Source organism: Ranitomeya imitator, chromosome 2, assembly GCF_032444005.1.
Source record: "Ranitomeya imitator isolate aRanImi1 chromosome 2, aRanImi1.pri, whole genome shotgun sequence".
Taxonomy (NCBI): Eukaryota; Metazoa; Chordata; class Amphibia; order Anura; family Dendrobatidae; genus Ranitomeya; species Ranitomeya imitator.
In genome coordinates, this window is record NC_091283.1 from 435,068,212 (window position 1) to 435,089,270 (window position 21,059).

A 21,059-nucleotide genomic window follows, 5' to 3' on the forward strand; every position below is an offset into this window, starting at 1 on the left:
ATATAAATATATATACACAATGGGTACGGAAAGTATTCAGACCCCTTCAAATTTTTCACTCTTTGCTTCATTGCAGCCATTTGGTAAATTCAAAAAAGTTCGTTTTTTTTCTCATTAATGTACACTCTGCACCGCATCTTGACTGAGAAAAAAACATAAATGTAGTAATCCTTGCAAATTTATTAAAAGCGAATAACTGAAATATCGCATGACTGACTGCGCACTCCTCCCATCACCATGTGGTTTTTAATTGCATCTCATCACACTTGGTCCCGGTCAACCCATATGTAGGCTTTGCTGAACAGAGGTGTCCACGTTCACCCAGGCATACAGACATTGGCCTTCGGTAAGTGTTCACATTTGGACATGGAGATCAGGGACCCATCAGTTTTATGAGACCACCTTGACGATTGGTTGATGGGCTCACACTATTTGATTATATCAAATTCTGTGCAAAGCGTCTCTTAAATATTTTCCTAATGTTCAAAAGCCATTTTGCTATTCATATTTCATATATTTCATATTAGACATGCTTTTGCACGATAGAGTGCAACCTTTTTTGTATATTTATGTATGGAGGTAGCTGCTCCTGGTATGCACCTATTCACACTAGTTTGGATGTGCGAGTCTTTTTTCTGTCATTTCCATGAAATATCGCATGATCATAAGTATTCAGACCCTTTGCTCAGTATTGAGTAGAAGCCCTCTTTTGAACTAGTACAGCCATGAGTCTTCTTGGGAATGATGCAACAAGTTTTTCACACCTGGATTTGGGGATCCTCTGCCATTCTTCCTTGCAGATCCTCTCCAGTTCTGTCAGGCTTGATGGTGAACGTTGGTGGACAGCCATTTTCAGGTCTCTGACATAAACACAACGTCTTACAGTTTCAGCAAAGTGGATGGGATTTATAAAAATCTCCTGCCCACTGTGCTCTTTTGCCCAGCAAAAACTGACCTGCGGTGCGAGTTTCAAATCTGCGAAATGTCAATTTCTCTTGTGGGTACAGTTTGTTTTATGTGCAGATTTTTCCCAGAGTCTTGAATTAGATGCGGAAAATCCGTAAGTAAAATAAGCATATAATCCACCCATGACTTTATCAGTAAAGTTTTGTCAATGCGAATAACCAGTAAGTATCAAAACCAAAGCAGCTTTGTTTAAAGGGACTCTGTCACCTGAATTTGTACATGTACATGTAGTAGTAGTACATGCCTGCACAAGGCAATCTTGCCTTGCGCAGGTGTGTACTATGGAGGACAGAGAATGAACTTCAATCCAATATTGCAGCCAGCGGGTAAGGAAAGGGTGAATCAAACACCCGAAAACCCCGCCCCTACGGCTGAAAATTGTTCCCTCCAAATTCAGGTGACAGAGTCCCTTTAAAACATGACATAACAAAAAGAAATAAAGAAAGTAGGGTGAAAACCGGTTTAAGGGCTCGCTCAGACTGGCGAGTAGCCAGCGTATAACTCGGATGAGTGCTATGTGATGTTTCATCGGATAGCACTCGGATACCACTGTTATACTATGGGGCAGTGCCGACTAGCATTTATTTTCTCATGGTGAGTCAGTATGAGAAAAAAATCGGTGCATCGTATATTGGACGGCGATCACCTACACAAGTCTATGGGTACGTGCAAAACATCGATATATGCCATTTCATACGTTTTCCATCTTTTCCGCACCGGTGATCCGATTCCCGCATGAGACAATCGTAAGATACTACTCGCCAGTGTGAGTGAACCCTAAAAAGAAATGTAAAAAACTGCACTCAAAAACGCAATGAAAAACGCAAGCATGCAGAAAATCTACAACATCAAAAACTCACCAAAAGCTCATCATGGGAACGTGGACTAAAAATAAGGCCAGGATCTTACGAGAGTCTGGAACAATTGTCCGAGTTTTCATCCGTAATGTCTTCTGTCCTCCATCCTTGTGTTATCCGTGTGTCCCTATTTCACGTCCGTGTGTCATCCGTGTGTTTTGTTTTTGATATCCGTATGTACCTATCAAAACTTTAAAAGATACATTATCAAATATGAGAATCCATAAAATGTATGTTTGGTCCAACCCCATTGATAAAGCATAACATCTTCTTTATTGAATGTAGAGTAAAAAAATGAAGTACAGAACCTACACGTTTCGAGCGGTTGACCCGCTCTTAATCACCGCATGGCAAGTATGGTTTCCTAGGTCAATAATGGCAATGTGACCATAAAAATTGAATGCTATACGGATGATATGTAAGGGATCCAGTTTTTTTTTTTTTTTGTTCACCCAGAGACTTAAAAGGACAAGCCTCATCCAAAATACGGACTAGAATTGTTCATGCTGCAATTTTTATTTGCATCGAGGCATCACTGGGACCAATGATGCTCAACAGAGCTGTCCCAATGGACCGAATGTCCACGTGAAAAAAATCGTAGTATGCACTAGGCTTTTCAAATTTTTCGGATGAGACTTACCTGTTCAAGTCCATGGGTGCGCAGAAAAGGCCAGATGTGCCTTTTCTGGAGTGGCTGGGGGCAGATGTTTTTAGCCAGGGGGGCCAATAACCATGGACCCTCTCCAGGCTATTAATATCTGCCCTCAGTCACTGGCTTTACTACTCTGGCGGAGAAAATTGCGCGGGAGCCCACGCCAATTATTTCCGGGATTTAACCCTTTAATTTAATAGCTAGAGACCCCAAATTTGACACAAAGACACTTCTTACATTACTAAAGAGGAATATGTAATAAAAGAAGGGGTATGAGATGGTTTACTGTATGTAAACCATGTCTCATATCCTGTCGGGTTTGAGAAGGAGATAGGAAAAGCCGGTAATTGAATTACCGGCTTATCTGCTATCTAGCGCTGTATGAAATATAAATATGTATATATAGGTGTCTCACTGATTATATATATATATATATATATATATATATATATATATATATATATATATATATATATATATATATATATACCTATACTATGTGCACACATTTATTCTACCTATTCTATTCTATTCTATTCTCTTCTGTCAGTGTGATTTTACTGTACACCGCACTGAATTGCCGGCTTTTCTCTCTAACACCGCTGCATATTTCTCACAAGTCACACTGTTGGTCCGTGTGTGATCCGTAATTTTCTCGCCCCCATAGACTTTGATTGGCGTATTTTTTGCGCAATACGCTGACAAATGCAGCATGCTGCGATTTTCTACACCCGTAACATACCGTATAATACGGATGCGTAATATACGGCAGATAGGAGCTGCCCCATAGAGAATCATTGGGCCGTGTGTAATGCGTATTTTCTGAACGTATTTTCTGCGCTCATACGTCCGTAAAACTCGCTAGTGTGACGCCGGCCTAAGCCAAAACCAGTAGTGGGTGATAAATGCAGAAGTGGTGCATATGTTTCTATTATACTTTCCCTCTGATTGTTCCACTCCTGATTTTGGCTTAAAAATACTGATGTAAAATACTGACCACATACTGAGTTTGTGAACATGGCCTTAAAATTACATTGGTCAGTGTGCTGTACAAATTTTACAGTAAAATACGCTTGTCAGAGCTAAACCTAAACAGTGAAAAAGATACAATTAAACATACAAATGTTAGGATTTCAAAGAGCCTCAGATGTCAGGAAGTTGAGTGTTTGTAATGCATGAATCTCTACACAGGAAGTTAATGGTTAAAAGAATGGCAAAGTCTGCATTCAGCCAACGAAATCCCACAACCACACACAGTCCTATATATACACACATGCGGAAACAAATGTGTATGTAGATACACGCACAGGCACACAATTATTAATATACTTAGTACATATAAACAAGTAAAGAACGTAATAGATACACAAATACATACTGTCCAATAAAGACACTAAGCTTAAAATAGCTGTGCTTTAGCAAATCAGTAGTTAGAACAGAGACCAAAGTTAGGTAAATATGTTTTATTTTCCAACTATGATCATTATATAATAGTTTATACCTAGAATAAATTCACATAAGCAAAATTTATTGTTTTAATACATTACATTACTCATCTTAGGGTATGTTTCCACATTCAGAAAACGCTGCGTGTTTGACGCTGCCTAGAGCCGCAGCGTCAAACACGCAGCGTCCAGATGTTACAGCATAGTGGACGGATTTTATGAAATCCCGTCTCCATTATGCGGTAAAACACGCAGGCGGCATACCGACGTAAACGGACATGCGGCGCGTCTTTTCAAAACGCAGCATGTCTGTTTACAATGCGGCGACGCTCCGTCGCCGGGCCGTATATTTACCATAGACTATCATTAAATGCGGTAAAACCTCATCTAATTATTAGTCACATGCGTAGAAACTGCGTACACGCAGCTTACTACGCATGTCTGCCGGCTCACCTGTCCCGCCGCCGGAAGTCACTCGTCCACTGCAGTTCTCGCGATAACTTATGTTATTGCGATAACTGGCGTGCACGTGACCGGGACTTATCTCCGGTCACTACTCTGGTTCTCACAAACAGCTGATCAGCTGATAGTGAGAACGCTGCAGTGTAGGTGATCGCTGGAGAGTTATCTCAGGCGGTCATCTACAGGCTCTGCTACATCTAGATGTCAGGCATCCAGATGGAGCAGAGCTGGACTCGTCTACACTGTGTGCACATAGAACACACAACATAGACCATATAACATACACCATGCGACAACATGCGACGACATGCTACATGCGATGACGTGCAACATGCACCTTGCGACGTCATGCGACATGCAACATGCAACATGCAACAGCATGCAACATGCGTTGACATGCGACATCATGCAACATGCGACAACATGCGACATCATGCGACATCATGCGACAACATGCGACAACATGCAACACATTGCAACACGCGATAACATGCGACATGCAACACGCGGCAGCATGCAACACGCGACAACATGCGACAACATGCAACATGCAACAACATGCGTCATGCGACAACATGCAACAACATGCGACAACATGCAAAGTGCGACAACATGCAACAACATTCGACAACATGCAACATGCGGTGACATGCGGCAACATGCGACATGTGGCAACATGCAACAACATGCATCATGCGACAACATGCGACAAAATGTGACATGCAACATGTGACAACATGCGACATGTGACAACATGCGACAACATGTGACAACATGCAACATACGACATGCACCATGCAACATGCAACATACACCATACAACACATACATACAGTACATACATATAGACATACAGTACATATAACATAGAGTACATACTCACCATCACTTGTCATTTTGATCCCCGAAGCCAGTGTCACCTGTAAAAAAAATAATAAAATAATAAGCAAATCCTGTACTCCCTGATCCACAGAAATCCAATTAAAATGAGTGTCCCATGACGATCTCCAGTGGAGAACAGCAGCATCAGCTGGTGCGACCGCTCTCAGGGGCTCCAGGAATATAATGATGGAAAGTATCCTTCCACAATGTATTCCTACGCCCCTGTGAGAAAATAGTCCTTAGTCTCACTTCCGGCACTGCTGTGTGAGAAAGTTCCCACGCAGCAATGCCATAAAGTGAGACCCTGAACTCAGGTAACCTCAGTGATGCACTGCAGGAGCCATTGTCTCCTGTCAGTGTGTCACTGGAGGTCTATAGAGCGGTGACATCACCCGATGTCACTGTTCTATAGGGGAGATCGTCGTGGGACACTCGTTATTAATTGGACTACAGCGGACAGGTAGTATATGGTTTATTTTATTTTTTTTGCAGGCGATCGAGTATGGTAAATATGGTTAAATTAAGAATATTAACCCCTTCATGACCTTGGGATTTTCCGTTTTTCCGTGTTCGTTTTTTGCTCCCTTACTTCCCAGAGCCATAACTTTTTTATTTGTCCGTCATTATGGCCATGTAAGGGCTTATTGTTTGCGGGAGAAGTTGCACTTTTGAACGACATCATTGGTTTTAGCATGCTGTGTACTAGAAAACGGGGAAAAAATTCAAAGTGCGGTGAAATTGCAAAAAAAGTGCAATCCCACACTTGTTTTTTGTTTGGCTTTTTTACTAGGTTCACTAAAAGCTAAAAACGGACCTGCCATTATGATTCTCCAGGTCATTATGAGTTCATAGACACCAAACATGTCTAGGTTCTCTTTTATCTAAGTGGTGAAAAAATTCCAAATTTTTTTTTAAAAAAAGAAAGAAATTGCGCCATTTTCTGATACCCGTAGCGTCTCCATTTTTCATGATCTTGGGTCGGTTGAGGGCAAATTTTTTGCGTGCCGAGCTGGCATTTTTAGTGATACCATTTTGGTGCAGATACGTTCTTTTGATCGCCCGTTATTGCATTTTAATGCAATGTGGCGGTGACCAAAAAAATGTAATTCTGGCGTTTCAAATTTTTTTTCTTGCTACGCCGTTTAGTGATCAGGTTAATCCTTTTTTTTATTGATAGATCGGGCGATTCTGAATGCGGCGATACCAAATATGTGTAGGTTTGAGTTTTTTTTATTTTGAATGGGGCGAAAGGGGGGTGATTTAAACTTTTATATTTTTTTCCTATTTTTTTCACATTTTTTTGTAACTTTTTTTGTAACTTTTGCCATGCTTCAATAGCCTCCATGGGAGGCTAGAAGCTGGCACAACTCGATCGGCTCTGCTACATAGCAGCGATCATCAGATCGATAGATATACTTATAGATAGATAATAGATACGATAGATAGATACGATAGATACAATAGATCTATTATCTATCCATTATCTATCCATCTATCTATCATCTATCTATCTATCTATCTGTTATATATCATCTATCTGTCTGTGTGTGTAAACATTATTCTTCAATGGAGTGTGTAAATGAAGAGGTTGGACTAGAAATGACATCACCCTTTTTTTTGGTATATCTTTATGGAGCTTACAAAAACACACAAATCCGCATGAAAAAAAACGCATCAGATTTTACCTGCGTCAAATCCTGATCAAATCCTGATGCAATCCTGAATGTGGACACATACCTTTATACGGAGCCTTAGTTTCTTTTTGTAGTATATGTTAGAGCTGCACTCCCTATTCTGCTGGTGGAGTCACTGTGTACATACATTACATTACTTATCCTGTACTGATCCTGAGTTACATCCTGTATTATACCCCAGAGCTGCACTCACTATTCTTCTGGTGCAGTCACTGTGTACATACATAACATTACTTATCCTGTACTGATCCTGAGTTTTATCCTGTATTATACTCCAGAGCTGCACTCACTATTCTGCTGGTGGAGTCACTGTGTACATACATTACATTACTTATCCTGTACTGATCCTGAGTTACATCCTATATTATACTCCAGAGCTGTACTCACTATTCTGCTGGTGCAGTCACTGTGTACATACATTACATTACTTACCCTGTACTGATCCTGAGTTACATCCTGTATTATACTCCAGAGCTGCACTTACTATTCTGCTGGTGCAGTCACTGTGTACATACATTACATTACTTACCCTGTACTGATCCTGAGTTACATCCTGTATTATACTCCAGAGCTGCACTTACTATTCTGCTGGTGAAGTCACTGTGTACATACATTACATTACTTCTCCTGTACTTGACAACGGGTATCCGTGACTCCTGTGAGCTCTCGTATAAAACCATTTACCTTACCTTATGACACCCCGGAGTAACGGCCACCTCCCCCTTTCCTGCGACAGAGGATTACCCCCTATTAAACACACGACAATTAAATTGGATTAATTGGCCACAGCAGCCGTTTATTAAAATTTAACATACAACAATATAATAACAGTAAACCCCGGAAGTGGATGGTCCTCGAAGCCCGAAACCAGTATTAACGTTTTTCAGCCAACCGTCCCACCTATTTTGGCCTTATAACCGCCTTACCCCCAGCCGCTAAGCACCAGCTCGGAGGCAAACTCCACCCGCCAGGCCAAAACCGCACACCAGTTTGTGGGTCCCCCAATAATCCCCTCCACGGGATTATCCATACCCCTTTTACCATTTCAAATTACCCCGGGGAGTCCAGGACCTATTGAGATCCCCCCCTCGGCAATCCGCCATTTTCCACTTCCACCAACTTCGAGGACCACCACCCCAGCCATGCTGCCGTGACATAAGATCATCCATACTTAAATTTACATAAGTACCTTCATAATGTTAAGCATCCTAGCTCTAACCTCATACTAACAACAGTTGCTTCTACCCTTGAACCTTACCTACAAAAGGGAGGGTGGGTGGGAGCTTCTCTTCTGTGGCTGGTGAGTACCCAAATGGTTGCCCCCTCCACGTGGCCACCACCTTTTATATAGGCCCCCCCCCCTGCCCTGTCTCCGACCCCTCCTTCCTTTTTCAAATTCAAAAAAACTCCGTCCCTCCTCTTAGCTTCTGTTAACCCTATACCCCCCAACTTCCTACGAGCTCCCTATTGTCCCACGTCACCCTGTCATGGCGGCCTCCCCCAAGGGCCGGAGGCCCAGTACGGCCTTTCTTGACAACGGGTATCCGTGACTCCTGTGAGCTCTCGTATAAAACCATTTAGGCTACGTTCACACTAGCGTTGCGCCGCCCTGCGTCGGCGACGCAACGCGCGACGCACGGAAAAACGCGCGCGTTTTGCGACGCGTGCGTCGTTTTTTGACGAAATCGGACGCAAGAAAAATGCAACTTGTAGCGTTTTCTTGCGTCCGACGCTAGCGTCTAAAACGACGCACGTGTCGGAAAACGCGTGCAAAAAGACGCACGCGTCCCCTATGTTAAACATAGGGGCGCGTCGCCGCTGCGTCGCCGACGCAACAGCGACGCGACGCTAATGTGAACGTAGCCTTACCTTACCTTATGACACCCCGGAGTAACGGCCACCTCCCCCTTTCCTGCGACAGAGGATTACCCCCTATTAAACACACGACAATTAAATTGGATTAATTGGCCACAGCAGCCGTTTATTAAAATTTAACATACAACAATATAATAACAGTAAACCCCGGAAGTGGATGGTCCTCGAAGCCCGAAACCAGTATTAACGTTTTTCAGCCAACCGTCCCACCTATTTTGGCCTTATAACCGCCTTACCCCCAGCCGCTAAGCACCAGCTCGGAGGCAAACTCCACCCGCCAGGCCAAAACCGCACACCAGTTTGTGGGTCCCCCAATAATCCCCTCCACGGGATTATCCATACCCCTTTTACCATTTCAAATTACCCCGGGGAGTCCAGGACCTATTGAGATCCCCCCCCCCCCGGTAATCCGCCATTTTCCACTTCCACCAACTTCGAGGACCACCACCCCAGCCACAAACATAAATGTACTAACCCCTTAGCCATTTATGTCCCTCCACACCTTCAAAGCTGTTTCGATGCCCTCCTGGATCGCCAGACACCACATGTCGGTACCAACTGCATTCAAGTGCACCCCATCCAACCTCCAATAACCTCCCGTACCGGACTCCAAATTTATATGACGCACCACCACCGCTCCGTTCCTTGCCATGAACCTCGAAACAGCTTTGTTTACCTTAATCCTTGCCCTGTTCACCCCTTCTGGTGACCTAGCACCCCGCCAAACCTTCCGCGGTACGATGTCCGACCACACTACCAAGACCTTTGGAAACATCGCCCATAACCTCAATACGTCGAACTTAATATCTTTTATAAGTTCCCTGCATGGCCTTTTCCCGAGGTCATTACCCCCCAGGTGAATAACTAAAATTTGTGGGACCTGGTCCCAACGCACGAAACGATGGAAGTCCGGTAAAAATTGACTCCATGTCATCCCCCTTTTCCCGATCCATCTCAGCGTTGCGACGTCCCGCGAAAACCCCAATTGGCGGCCATCCGGGCGAACCGCTGCCCTCTCCGCCGCCCAGAACACGAACGAGTGTCCCATTATCCACACCAGCCTTCTATCGTGTTCTGTAAGAGAATAAACATTGACACCGATCATTTCGAGAAAACCCACCGAATACCGCCCACCACCGAATACGTGACCATGTAAAATTAAACCAGATCCGGGCGAACATAAACCTTTCCGATTCCCACCGCCCAATTCTTTTAACCACTTCATCCCCCAACCCTCTCCTGGCTGCTTCCGTTGCAGCCCCTATCCGGAATGAATGGCCGCTATACTTCGCTGGCGAAATCCCCCCTGTCTCCAAACACTTCCGAAAAACTGAAACAAATTGGTAGCGCGACAAGAACGAACCATCTGCATGAACCAACAGTGGATCGGATAATACACCCCCTCTTCTCATCAACCTATCCACGCAGATTACCGGGCACAATGGACAATTTGGAACTTGAAATAACACTAATTTGCACCCTTTGCCAGTTACATCCGTTTTTGACGACCTAATAAACACCACTACCTTGTCAGACGTAACATCCACGTCTTCTCTCCGTAAACCCCCTCCCTTAAATCTTGAAGGGCTAACCAACTCCCCCAAGCGAAATGCCCCAAAAAACGCCAACGCAAAAGCCGCTTGGAATAAAATTACTTCCCAATCCGAAAAACAAACCGCTCGTAATTGCCTTCCGATTGTCAACAGCACCTCAAAGGAGACCGGTCGTCTACCATCGAACGACTTCTGCCCTTTTTTCAAACCTTTTACCACTTGCATTACCATAAATGATTTCGTCTCATCGTTTAAACCTCTAGCCCTGAAACCAAATGCTAAACCAGCTAGAAACTTACTCACTTTGGACACCGACCAACCGGATTCCCACACATGCCCTACTAGCAACAGCAGCTTGCTCTCGTCGTCCATAACAGACCCGTAAGACACCTTCCAACTTTCCCATGTACTCCAGGCCTGCTCGTAATGCAGCCAAGACCTTTCTGACAGTGATCTAGCAAATAGCTCCTTCACGGCCCTAAAGGCAGGTTCCACAGCTCCGCTGGACATTCCCGGCACAATGAATCCAAGTAAGGCCTCGGCCCTTGAGACTGATGCCACTGTGAATGGAAAAGAACATCATCAGCATTAGTAGGCTCAATTGCCTTGCAATCCGCTACAATCCACAAGTTGAGCTTTAGCCCCACGAAAACCAAGTGCTCCAGTACCCTAACTACTTCTTGAGACGCTGCAGACAGCGAATTGATGGCTTCCACGACAGTCACATTTTCGCAAGAAAAACAGATCTTTTTATTCATCACTGACTCGCCCCACACTGACAACGCCACTACTCGAGGAAATAACTGTAATAGGACCCGGTTTTGTAATAAACCTCGTTCGCGCCAATCGAGTGGCCACTCCGCCACCAACACCTGACCGCGATACCACAAATTGAAACCACGCTTTTCAATCACGTTAATGCTAAAACCTAGATCTACTGCGTTTTCCACTGTTTGAATCCAAATGGATTTGCCATTGTATTCCTCTAAGAAAAGAGCCCACACCTTCAAATCCTGTTTCAACTCCTTAGTCAATCTGATGAAATGCAGGGGAGACTTTACCCCCACCGTCGCCAAAGACAAACGGCGACAAAATGCGCGGCCCATTGGCATAATTCTGCAAGCAAAGTTCAGCTTGCCCAATAAAGATTACAAATCGTGCAGCGTTATCTTGCGCCGGGTACACGCTTTTCTCACTTCTTCCCGAAAAGCGACTAATTTGTCATCAGGCAATCTACATTCCATTGCAACGGTATCAATTTCAATGCCTAGAAAACTTAGTGTCGTCACCGGCCCAACCGTTTTATCAGCCGCTAATGGAACTCCGAAACCTTTTGCTACCCCCTCCATTGTGTGCAGTAGAATCGAGCAAGCCGCGGACTGTGGCGGGCCTACAAACAAGAAATCGTCAAGATAATGTAAACACGAATTCAAACCAGATACATCCTTAACAACCCATTCCAAGAATGTACTAAACGTTTCAAAATAGGCGCATGATAGCGAACAGCCCATGGGAAGACAACGATCAATGAAAAAACCTCCGTCCCAAAAACAGCCCAACAGGTGCATGCTCTCCGGATGCACTGGTAACAGACGAAACGCCACCTCGATATCCGTTTTTGCCATCACAGCACCCCTACCACACAACCGTACCAGATTAATCGCTGCATCGAAAGACATGTAAGAAACTGCACACAGTTGAGGATCAATACCGTCGTTTACTGACAGACCTTTTGGGAAGGATAAATGGTGAATAAGCCTAAATTTGTTAGGCTCCTTCTTCGGAACCACTCCTAGCGGTGACACCCTCAAATTACTGATTGGAGCCGTTGGAAAAGGTCCGGCCATCCTACCCAGATCAACCTCTTTTTTCAATTTTTCAGAAACAACGCTAGGAAACTGCAGTGCCGACTTTAGATTCTTTCTTGACAAACAAACATCCTGCTCAATAAACGGAATTTTAAAACCGTAACCAAAACCTTCCCTCAAAAGTGACGCTGCTGCTACATCTGGGTATCTATTTAGATACGCTTCCATCGCGTCCAGCCGCACCGGTGTCTCCCCTTTTTTCAGCACCGTCTCCCCCTCTTGTTTTTCCCCCTCTGAAACATCTAGCCGCCCCGTGTGTGCCCCCACAACTTGAGCATTCGTGCTTGTACTTGCACTTGCTCCCAAATCTACATGTCCCCTCATTAAAGGAGAAACACAGTCCCTTCTGCATTGCGACCGAGTGTCCTGACTGCCCTGAACCCCGGCGCCCCCCTGAAATGGCTGGGTTCCCTGATTCGCTCTAACCGGTGCCATAACTCTCATCCACAGTGCTATATCCTTATGATCCCAACGTATACCTGGTCGTACCGCTTTGCGCTGCCTGAACTGCTCGTCGTACCTTAACCATCCCAAACCGCCATATACCCTGTAAGCCTCTCCAATCGCGTCCATATAGCAAAAAAGTCCCGAACAATTTTCGGGTGCCTTTTCGCCTATCACGCTTGCCAATATAGCAAACGCCTGCAACCAGTTTGAAAAAGAACGAGGGATTAGGCGGTACCGCCTCCTTTCCTCATCATCTTTCTTGGAATCGTCTCTTCTTAACCTATCCAGATTAAATCTTTCCAACGGCAGTAATGAAAAAATATCTACGTAATCCCCCTTCCATATCTTTTCCTTCACCTCCTCCCGCAAATGTGACCCCAGCGGTCCCTCAAAACAAACGTATACTTCGCTCCTAGCGGAATCATCCAGACGCACCGTGTCTTCATTTTCCTTATCTTTGCTAGCCCCTTCGTTTTGGCCTCCCGCGTCTGCTGACCCCGTCCCCCTTACTGCTTCACTGCCGCCCCCCCCTGATGTAGCTGCGACCGCTGTACCCTGGCCCCCACACTGCGACACTACCTCAGGGCTTGTTAACCCCCCAGTCCCCACTGGCCCTTCCGCGATTCCTAACCACGCCGCTGCAGGTGACCCCCCCCCTTGAGGGCCCCCGTACCATATTCTGGCTAAATCTCTAAGGCCATGTAATATAAGGCCCATCCCCCCGCTAGCCCCCCCCCCATAAATAACTCCCGTTCCCTACTCTCACTGGGAGCTACGGAGGGGTTAAAATTAGTAAATTGCTGGCTCTCACCTGGCTGCCTGGGCGCTGTGAACCCAGCAGCCGAAGGTCCTGGGTCCTGATGAAGGCGTGCTGGTCCCATGCTGGCTCCGTCTGCTGGTGGCTCCGCAGCTCCCGAGTCAACCTGCCTCACCGGCTGCCCACCGCCAGAAGCAGGCGAACCGGCAAGAATTGCAGGGCCCCTCGGAGCTGCCGCCGTGATCTGCAGGTCGCCGCCATCTTGGGGAGGTCTCCACAGGGCGCCGCCATCTTGCTGTAGTCCCTGGTGCTGGTGCGCAGGCGCCGGGCTCCCTGATCCGGCGCCATCTTGCCGGAGACCTCTCCCACGTGGTGCCGCACTTCCTGCAGCGGCGCCATCTTGGATGAAGCCCTGGGAGAGTGGCGCTGCTGCAGCGCTGCTGACCAAGGCAGCCGAATGCTGCCCGCTGCTCACCGGAGCCGCCCCCATCGCTCCCAGAGCCGACGATCCTCTGTACGCCGCTCCATCCGGCGTGCTTGAAGACAGGCCGGCCGGCTGCCGGCCGCTGGGACGTCGCCGCACAGGGGCCCGCCCCCTGGCTCCTCGCGCTCCTCCACGTGCTCCTCCACGCCGAGCGGGGCCTGCAGAGCCGCTGACGCCCGCCGCTCCTGGTCCTGGATCCCGTCGCCTCTGTGCCGCGGGGGGGGGGGGAACCCGACCCTGTTGTAGGTCCCGCCTGTTGGATGGATTCCTCCCAGCCTGCGGGCGGGGAGCAGGGGGACCGCGTCCACCGGCCCTGGCTGGAGGGTCCCTGGAGGGGCTCCGTATGCGGCGCCGAACCCGGGGGGTAGCCTCAGGACTAAAGCGCGCCGGAGGCCGAGACCTCCGCGGCCGGGGTCCTGTTGGAGGGGCGATGGAGGCTCCGGCTACCGACCCCTGAAGCAGGCTGTTCACCGAAGCCTGCAGCCAATCCGTCCCTTGGGCGGCTGCTTCCACCCGGAGCTGCTGAAGCAAGGCCTCGACATCCATCGCTTGGGTACAAGGAGCTTCTCTTCTGTGGCTGGTGAGTACCCAAATGGTTGCCCCCTCCACGTGGCCACCACCTTTTTATATAGGCCCCCCCCCTGCCCTGTCTCCGACCCCTCCTTCCTTTTTCAAATTCAAAAAAACTCCGTCCCTCCTCTTAGCTTCTGTTAACCCTATACCCCCCAACTTCCTACGAGCTCCCTATTGTCCCACGTCACCCTGTCATGGCGGCCTCCCCCAAGGGCCGGAGGCCCAGTACGGCCTTTCTGACCCTGAGTTACATCCTGTATTATACTCCAGAGCTGCGCTCACTATTCTGCTGGTGCAGTCACTGTGTACATTCATTACATTACTTCTCCTGTACTGATCCTGAGTTACATCCTGTATTGTACTCCAGAGCTGTACTCACTATTCTGCTGGTGCAGTCACTGTGTACATTCATTACATTACTTATCCTGTACTGAACCTGAGTTACATCCTGTATTATACTCCAGAGCTGTACTCACTATTCTGCTGGTGCAGTCACTGTGTACATACTGTACATTACATTACTTATCCTGTACTGATCCTGAGTTACATCCTGTATTATACTCCAGAGCTGCATTCACTATTCTGCTGGTGCAGTCACTGTGTACATACATTACATTACTTATCCTGCACTGATCCTGAGTTACATCCTGTATTATACCCCAGAGCTGCACTCACTATTCTGCTGGTGGAGTCACTGTGTACAGACATTACATTACTTATCCTGTACTGATCCTGAGTTACAGTCCTGTATTATACTCCAGAGCTGCACTCACTATTCTGCTGGTGCAGTCACTGTGTACATACATTACATTACTTATCCTGTACTGATCCTGAGTTACACTTAAGGCCCCTTCACATTAAGCGACGCTGCAGCGATACCGACAACGATCCGGATCGCTGCAGCGTCGCTGTTTGGTCGCTGGAGAGCTGTCACACAGACCGCTCTCCAGCGACCAACGATGCCGGTAACCAGGGTAAACATCGGGTAACTAAGCGCAGGGCCGCGCTTAGTAACCCGATGTTTACCCTGGTTACCATGCTAAAAGTAAAAAAAAAAACAAACACTACATACTTACCTACCGCTGTCTGTCCTCCAGCGCTGCGCTCTGCTTCTCTGCTCTCCTCCTGTACTGTCTGTGAGCCGGAAAGCAGAGCGGTGACGTCACCGCTCTGCTTTCCGGCTCACAGCCAGTGCAGGAGGAGTGCAGAGCACAGCGCTGGAGGACAGACAGCGGTAGGTAAGTATGTAGTGTTTGTTTTTTTTTACTTTTAGCATGGTAACCAGGGTAAACATCGGGTTACTAAGCGCGGCCCTGCGCTTAGTTACCCGATGTTTACCCTGGTTACCAGTGAAGACATCGCTGGATCGGTGTCACACGCCGATCCAGCGATGTCAGCAGGGAGTCCAGCGACGAAATAAAGTTCTGGACTTTATTCAGCGACCAACGATCTCCCAGCAGGGGCCTGATCGTTGGTCGCTGTCACACATAACGATTTCATTAACAATATCGTTGCTACGTCACAAATAGCAACGATATCGTTAACAATATCGTTATGTGTGAAGGTACCTTTACACTCACTATTCTGCTGATGGAATCACTATGTGAAATATGATCACTGAGCCACAGGAATGACTAGGGGGAGCACTGGTTTAGAGTCCCAGTGTTTGATACATTGTCTTATTTTTGGCCTGCAGTTGACTGACTATTCTGGTAACCTCCCCAAAAAGAAAAAATGATACTTTAGGGCCCCATCAGACTGTGTACAGATGATGAGTTTTTGATGCTACATATATAATTAGTATAGTACATGTGTAGCTTACTGTACATGTGTTTAATAAATCCATACATTTTAGAAAAAATGGTGTGGGGTCCCAGAAATTTTAAGAACCTAAGAACCAGCAAAGGGAAAGCGGACAGCTGGGCGCAGATATTTTTTGCCAGCCCAATCTGAGCTGAGAAAATCAATCTGACAAAAAAAATCACAGATGAGCAAGAAATCATTGGACAACATTAGCCAGAGTGCAATACGATTTTTTCGCTTTTGTTTTTTGCACCCCTTCTTCCCAGAGCCTTAAATATTTTTATTATTCTGTCCACATAGACATATGAGGGCTTGTCTTTTGCAGGACGAGTTTTACTTTTGAGCCAAGTGCTGTGAAATTGTGAAAAAACACAATTCTGACATAGTTTTTTGGGAATTGTTTTTACTGTGTACATTTTGTGGTTAAAAATGTTCAATATAACTCTCCTCAGCAATATGATTATGGAGATACCCAAAATGTCCAGTTTTTTAAATTATTTTAGTAGTGGAAAAAAAATATAACGTTTTAAAAAAAATTTTTGAAGTTGTTGACATTTTCCGAGACCCGTAACATTTTTATTTTTCTTTGGATGGAGCTGTTTGATACGTTAATTTTTGTGAGATGAGATGACATTCTTATTAGACTTATTTGACTTTTTGATCGCTTGTTACAGAATTTTTTGTGGATTTGGGGAGACCCAAAAAAATGTAATTTTGGCGTTCTTGAATATTTTCCTTTTACAGTGTTTACTGATCTGGTTAATTGTGTTTATATTTTGATAGCTCTGAGTTTTCTAAAGGTGGCAAGACAACATACGTGTATTATTTTTTTAAATTATATGTTAATTTTCATTGGGTGGTAAGGTGGTTGATTTGAAGTTTTACTTTTTTTTTCATATTTTTAAAACTTTTTTTCCCTACTTTTTATTGTTCTTGTTAGCTTGTTATCCAATCACTTTCGCTATATGCAGTGATGCCACATCATCGTTGTATATAACAGAAACCAGTTTCCTATGAAGCCATTCCACAGACATAGAGTTCCGTAATGACGAGCATGGGGGTTATCAGCTGACCCACTGCTGTCATGACAAGCCTATCGGCGACCCGCGATTATGTCACGGGTGCGCCAATGGGAGGAAGTACTGTTAAATGCCACTGTTAGAGATTGAAGGGGTTAAGAAATTTCTTTGGAAACTTTCTTAACATTTGAGTTAGTGTCACCATAGCTGAGAATAAATGAGCATAATGACTGTGGAGACACGGGGGATCGGTGGGTGCCCAGGTCCACTAACTGGAACCGTATGGACCAGGGATCGTCCCTTGTTTGGTACAGTACTCGTCTTCCAAATTAGAATTATTTCTTTGCTGCTTATGCATTGTGTCCTGTGTATGATGAGGTTCTGTGCACAGGTGAGGAGCAGAATTTCTGGTACAGGCTGGAGGACATTACACTATAATAACAGTGATCTGATGACCTCTGAATCACATTGTGACCAAGCCTGTCTCAGGGCTGGGAGAAAGAAGAACTTAGTTATTTCAGGACTGGTGTTTATCAATGGGCACCATGAGTGCAAAACACTTCTTTAAAACATGTCAGGCAGTCACAGAGTAATTCAGATATCTGATCTTGGTGGAAGTCACGGAATGAAAGGTACCTAGTGGAAGGAGTACGATCCTCTAACGTCACAGAGTATTTCAGGATATCTCTGATCTTGTTGGAAGTCATGGAGTGAAATGTACATACTGTAGTGGAGGGAGTCGGGTTCCTAAACATCACTGAGTATTTCAGGAAATCTCTGATATTGTTGGAAGTCACAGAGTGAAACGTGCATAGTGGAGGGAGTAGGGTTCCTCAACACCACTGATTATTTCAGGAGATCTCTGATCTTTTTGGAAGTCACAGAATAAAAGGTACACAGTGGAAGGCCTAGGATCCCCCAACATTACTGAGTTTTTCAGAAGATCTCTGATCTTGTTGGAAGTCACAGAGTGAAAGGTACATAGTGGAAGACCTAGGATCCCCCAACATCACTGAGTATTTCAGAAGATCTCTGATCTTGTTGGAAGTCATGAAGTGAAAGGTAAATAGCGGAAGAAGTAGGATCCACCAACATCACAGAGTATTTCAGGAGATCTCTGATATTGTTGGACGTCATGGTGTGAAAGGTACATAGCGGAAGAAGTAGGATCCACCAACATCATAGAGTATTTCAGGAGATCTCTGATTTTGGTGGAAGTCACGGTGTGAAAGGTACATAGTGGAAGGAGTAGGATCCCCCAATATCACTGAGTATTTCAGGAGATCTCTGATCTTGTTGGAAGTCATGGAATGAAAGGTACATAGTGGAAGGCCTAGGATCCCCCAACATCACTGAGTATTTCAGAAGATCTCTGATCTGATCTGATCCTCTGTGTCTCGCTATCACCCGATATCTCTTCTCCCTTATGCCTCCAAATTGCTGGAGCAACACGTCCATCTTGAACTGTCCTCCCACCTCTCCTCCTGCTCCCTCTTTGATCGGTTACAATCAGGCTTCCGTTCCCATCACTCAACTGAAACTGCCCTAACTAAAGTCACCAATGACCTACTAACTGCCAGGAGCAAGCGACACTACTCTGTCCTCCTTCTCCTGGACCTGTCTTCTGCCTTTGACACTGTGGACCACTCCCTTTTGCTACAAATCCTCTCATCTCTTGGCATCACAGACTTGGCCCTTTCCTGGATCTCGTCATATCTGACAGACCGAACATTCAGTGTCTCCCTCCCCCACACCACCTCCTCACTTCACCCCTTGTCAGTCGGTGTTCCTCAAGGCTCTGTTCTAGGATCCCTACTCTTCTCCATCTACACTTTCGGCCTGGGACAGCTCATAGAATCCCACGGTATGCAGTACCATCTCTACGCTGACGACACGCAGATTTACCTATCCGGACCTGACCTCACCTCCTTACTTACCAAAATCCCGCACTGTCGGTCTGCTATTTCAGCCTTCTTTTCTGCTCGCTTTCTACAACTGAACATGGACAAAACAGAATTCATCATCTTTCCCCCATCTCACTCTACCCCTCCACCAGACCTATCCATCAATGTCAATGGCTGCTCACTTTTCCCAGTCCCACACACCCGGTGCCTCGGGGTGATCCTCGACTCTGCCCTCTCTTTCAAGCCACATATCCAAGCCCTTGCCTCCTCCTGCCGTCTCAAACTCAAAAATATTTCCCGGATCCGTGCTTTCCTTGACTGCGACACCGCTAAAACGCTAGTGCATGCCCTTATCATCTCCCGCCTCGACTACTGCAACCTCCTACTCTCTGGACTCCTCTCTAGCACTCTGGCACCACTCCAATCCATCCTACACTCTGCTGCCCAACTAATCTACCTACTCCCCGCTATTCCCCAGCCTCTCCCCTATGTCAAGCCCTTCACTGGCTTCCTATCGCCCAGAGACTCCTGTTCAAAACCCTCACAATGACATACAAAGCCATCCACAACCTGTCTCCTCCATACATCTGTGACATGGTCTCCCGATACCTGCCTACACGCAACCTCTGATCCTCTCAAGATCACCTTCTCTACTCCCCTCTTATCTCTTCTTCCCACAACCGCATCCAAGACTTCTCCCGTGCTTCCCCCATACTCTGGAACTCTCTACCCCAACACATCAGACTCTCGTCTACCATAGAAACCTTCAAAAAGAACCTGAAGACTCACCTCTTCTGACAAGTCTACAACCTGCAGTGATCCTGAAGTTACTGAACCGCCGCACAACCTGCCCTACCCTCTACTAGTATTTCATCACCCATCCCTTGCAGACTGTCCTCCCTCCTTATGTACCCGTGTGCCTTATTTGCTCATGTTTAATGTACTTGTCTATATTTGCCCCGTATTCACATGTAAAGCGCCATGGAATAAATGGCACTATAAAATGTATAATAATAATAATCTTGTTGGAAGTCATGGATTGAAAGGTACATAGCGGAAGAAGTAGGATCCACCAACATCACAGAGTATTTCAGGAGAACTCTGATATTGTTGGAAGTCATGGAGTGAAAGGTACATAGCGGAAGAAGTAGGATCCACCAACATCACTGAGTATTTCGGGATGTGAGCATGCTTGGCTTGTCAGTGAGGACAAGGCTGCACGTGACAAGGCGACGTTGCTAGTTTATCAGGATCATTTACGTCAGCTTTTGTGTATTTACTTTGCTTTCACAGCAGCACTTTTCTTTTGCTTACTCTTATCTTACATGTCATTGTTGTGGGGGCATATAGTCAGGCTGTCCTGTTTAAAAATGATGAACTTTCCATTTCTGCCACCGACACCAGGCATCTCTTACAAAGACAGAAATGTGGCAATCTATAGATAAGGAGAAGTGTTATATGCTTTACTCATAACATAGGATCAAAGTCTTTCCATTATAAATCCTGAGATCACAGGTGACTAAGAACTGGATACTGATGTCTTACTAGGAACAGATATTTGATATCTACTGGGCGGTGGAATCAGGGCATTATCCTCCAAAATAATACTATTAAGAAAAAGGCAGCACCATTACCTATATATCAAATAAGTTTAAAAAAAAAAACAACTATTTTTTTTCATACACTATTTCTTAGAAATGTGGATACTCACCTGTATGACAGCCACGGAAGTTCCTTAAATATTTCCATTAAAGAGAATCTGTCAGCAGATTTTTACTATATATTCTGAGGGCAGCATGAGGTAGGGGCTGAGACACT

General features: G+C 45.7%; 2 long non-coding RNA genes across 3 annotated transcripts in view; one reads left to right on the forward strand and one right to left on the reverse strand.

Moving 5' to 3' along the window:
- Window positions 1-21,059, forward strand: part of LOC138664314 (uncharacterized) — a 65,046-nt gene that overhangs the window by 16,076 nt on the left and 27,911 nt on the right. The window lies entirely within an intron of this gene.
- On the reverse strand, window positions 1,287-20,062 carry LOC138664313 (uncharacterized). Of its 2 annotated transcripts, XR_011318324.1 has the most exons (5): window positions 20,031-20,062; window positions 19,275-19,332; window positions 5,266-5,302; window positions 1,827-2,013; window positions 1,287-1,743 (listed from the first exon to the last, which is right to left on the reverse strand). It is a non-coding gene; the product is annotated as an uncharacterized lncRNA (long non-coding RNA). The 2 variants fall into 2 exon arrangements; XR_011318323.1 differs by lacking the exon at window positions 20,031-20,062 and having other exon boundaries at window positions 19,275-19,480.